Below are 3944 nucleotides of genomic sequence, written 5' to 3' on the forward strand. Positions count from 1 at the left end.
TTGTTTTAGACCATTCTGGATAGGAAATTTATCAGACAAATGTTTACCTACACGGACTTTACTATATGTTTCATTTAAACACATTTTAATCAACCTATCTAGTTTCATGGGTATCCCAAACTCTTTCAGAATATTGTACAATACTTCCCTCCTAACTGAACAATAGGCTTTCTTGAAGTCTATGAATAGCTGATGTACTGTCTCATCATCCTCCCATTTTTTCTCCAATATCTGACAAATGCAAAAGATCTGATTTGTAGTTGATCTGTTGCGTCAAAACCCACACTGATGATCCCCCAAAATTTCACCTATATATGGACTTAACCTTGAGAGAAGAATATTGGACAAAATTTTATATGAAGTTGATAGCACTGATATCCCCCGATAATTACTAGTCAGTTTTATGACCCTTTTTGTGAACTGGTACAATAATAGACTCCTTCCACTGATCAGGCAATTTATCCTTATGCCAAATAGAAGTAATTAGATTGTGGATCTTAGAATGTAATATTTCGCCTCCTGCTCGAATAAGTTCTGCCAGAATTTGATCACTACCTGGTGATTTATACCGTTTCAATTTTGCAATAGCACTTTCAACCTCAAATGGGCTAGGATCAGGTATTAACGGCTCAGCTGTATGGATTTCTGTCTGCCTAACATCACTGACCCTATGTACATTCAATAACTGAAAGTAGTAGTTCCTCCACCTATTCAAAATGTTGTGGGAATCTGCAAGCAGATCACCATTCTCATTCTTCACTAAGTTACTGCTAGGCTGGTAACCCCTCTTAAAGTCATTTATTCCTCTATACAGGTCTCTAATGTTCTTGTTCTTCCTTGCAAGCTCATCAATTTTGTCTTTCAGATATTCCCTCTTTTTATTCCTGAAATGCCTGCTGGTTTCATGTCTTATACTGTTCAGACTACTGCCGTTTATTTTGCTTGGATCCTGTAACCATCGCAATTTGACTAGTTTCCTTTCTCCTAATAATTCTGATCATCCTTCATCAAACCATGACTTATGCTTCTTCAGTTCATAATAACCTAGACTCTCTTTGGCAGACATTTTTATATTCTCTCTAATAGTTTCCCAAGTTTTATTAACATCAACCTCAGTGTCCAAGTTTTCCAAAGCCACAAACCTATTTCAGATTTCAACATAATATTGCTCTTTACCCTCTACCTCATTTAATTCCTTGAGATTGAACCTCTCCATATGAACTGTGTGCGTTGTTTGTTTGCTCACTGCCAGTCTTTCCCTAACCTCTACCACCACAAGGTAGTGGTCAGTATTACAGTCTGCTGCCCTGAATGATCAGACATCAAGTATACTTGAGTGCCATCTCTTATCTATCAAAATATGGTCTATTTGACTGTGTATCTTCCCATCAGGAGATGTCAAAGTAAATTTATGGATGTTACGATGTGGGAACATTGTACTTTTGACAGTAAGATTTTTGTTGCGATAAAGTTTACGACTTTAACTCCGTTATCATTACTAATTTCATGCAAACTCTCATTCCCAATCATTGGTTTGAAAATGTCTTCCCTTCCTACTTTGCCATTGAAATCTCCTAACAAAATTTTCATATCAGGAATTTATCCAATACATGTTCTAGTTCTTCATAGAACCTTTCCTTCAAATCATCAATTTTATCCTCTGTTGGGACATCAACATTCAGAATGATATCACACCAGGAACCTCTTAGTACTATGTCTGACATCCTATCACTAATGAACTCTACCCTCTTAACACATTGCGGACCGGTGGTTTAAACATTTAAACCACCCTGGGGACCAGCGTTTTTAAACCTACTACCCTAACTTGTGCACTGTTCACTTTAAAAATTAATATAAAATCTCCTAATTGATTTTATGAACTGAAATTTTTGGAGAACACTTACCAGAGCTCCTAGAAGTGCTTGCGCTTGTGATATCTCTGGAAACATTCCCCTTTGTGAAGAGGCATTACGCAGAAGTTGCACATGTAGGCAGTTCTACTCTTCTTCTTGTGCTCTACGCACACACGGCACTGCCTAGAAGGGTGTTTCTTCTTGCAATATTCACTCTTCACAATTTTCACGAGAATATGTTTCCGCATATCACCCGAGAGTCGGCCAGGGGGGTCTACTTGAGGCCTCNGCTCGAATAAGTTCTGCCAGAATTTGATCACTACCTGGTGATTTATACCGTTTCAATTTTGCAATAGCACTTTCAACCTCAAATGGGCTAGGATCAGGTATTAACGGCTCAGCTGTATGGATTTCTGTCTGCCTAACATCACTGACCCTATGTACATTCAATAACTGAAAGTAGTAGTTCCTCCACCTATTCAAAATGTTGTGGGAATCTGCAAGCAGATCACCATTCTCATTCTTCACTAAGTTACTGCTAGGCTGGTAACCCCTCTTAAAGTCATTTATTCCTCTATACAGGTCTCTAATGTTCTTGTTCTTCCTTGCAAGCTCATCAATTTTGTCTTTCAGATATTCCCTCTTTTTATTCCTGAAATGCCTGCTGGTTTCATGTCTTATACTGTTCAGACTACTGCCGTTTATTTTGCTTGGATCCTGTAACCATCGCAATTTGACTAGTTTCCTTTCTCCTAATAATTCTGATCATCCTTCATCAAACCATGACTTATGCTTCTTCAGTTCATAATAACCTAGACTCTCTTTGGCAGACATTTTTATATTCTCTCTAATAGTTTCCCAAGTTTTATTAACATCAACCTCAGTGTCCAAGTTTTCCAAAGCCACAAACCTATTTCAGATTTCAACATAATATTGCTCTTTACCCTCTACCTCATTTAATTCCTTGAGATTGAACCTCTCCATATGAACTGTGTGCGTTGTTTGTTTGCTCACTGCCAGTCTTTCCCTAACCTCTACCACCACAAGGTAGTGGTCAGTATTACAGTCTGCTGCCCTGAATGATCAGACATCAAGTATACTTGAGTGCCATCTCTTATCTATCAAAATATGGTCTATTTGACTGTGTATCTTCCCATCAGGAGATGTCAAAGTAAATTTATGGATGTTACGATGTGGGAACATTGTACTTTTGACAGTAAGATTTTTGTTGCGATAAAGTTTACGACTTTAACTCCGTTATCATTACTAATTTCATGCAAACTCTCATTCCCAATCATTGGTTTGAAAATGTCTTCCCTTCCTACTTTGCCATTGAAATCTCCTAACAAAATTTTCATATCAGGAATTTATCCAATACATGTTCTAGTTCTTCATAGAACCTTTCCTTCAAATCATCAATTTTATCCTCTGTTGGGACATCAACATTCAGAATGATATCACACCAGGAACCTCTTAGTACTATGTCTGACATCCTATCACTAATGAACTCTACCCTCTTAACACATTGCGGACCGGTGGTTTAAACATTTAAACCACCCTGGGGACCAGCGTTTTTAAACCTACTACCCTAACTTGTGCACTGTTCACTTTAAAAATTAATATAAAATCTCCTAATTGATTTTATGAACTGAAATTTTTGGAGAACACTTACCAGAGCTCCTAGAAGTGCTTGCGCTTGTGATATCTCTGGAAACATTCCCCTTTGTGAAGAGGCATTACGCAGAAGTTGCACATGTAGGCAGTTCTACTCTTCTTCTTGTGCTCTACGCACACACGGCACTGCCTAGAAGGGTGTTTCTTCTTGCAATATTCACTCTTCACAATTTTCACGAGAATATGTTTCCGCATATCACCCGAGAGTCGGCCAGGGGGGTCTACTTGAGGCCTCCGGCTGCACTACATCTGTGTCTGACGCAGGTACTGCCGCCATCGTGACGTCAGTAGCCCAAGCTTTTGCCAGTTTCAACAGAAATGCTTTGTATTTCAAAGTAGAATTTCTGTTCACCTTTTTGAAAACCGTAAATGAATTGAAAATTGCACAGTTTGTAAGCCACAGTGCAACTTTCTTCG

Source organism: Cryptotermes secundus, unplaced genomic scaffold, assembly GCF_002891405.2.
Source record: "Cryptotermes secundus unplaced genomic scaffold, Csec_1.0 scaffold1647, whole genome shotgun sequence".
Lineage (NCBI taxonomy): Eukaryota > Metazoa > Arthropoda > Insecta > Blattodea > Kalotermitidae > Cryptotermes > Cryptotermes secundus.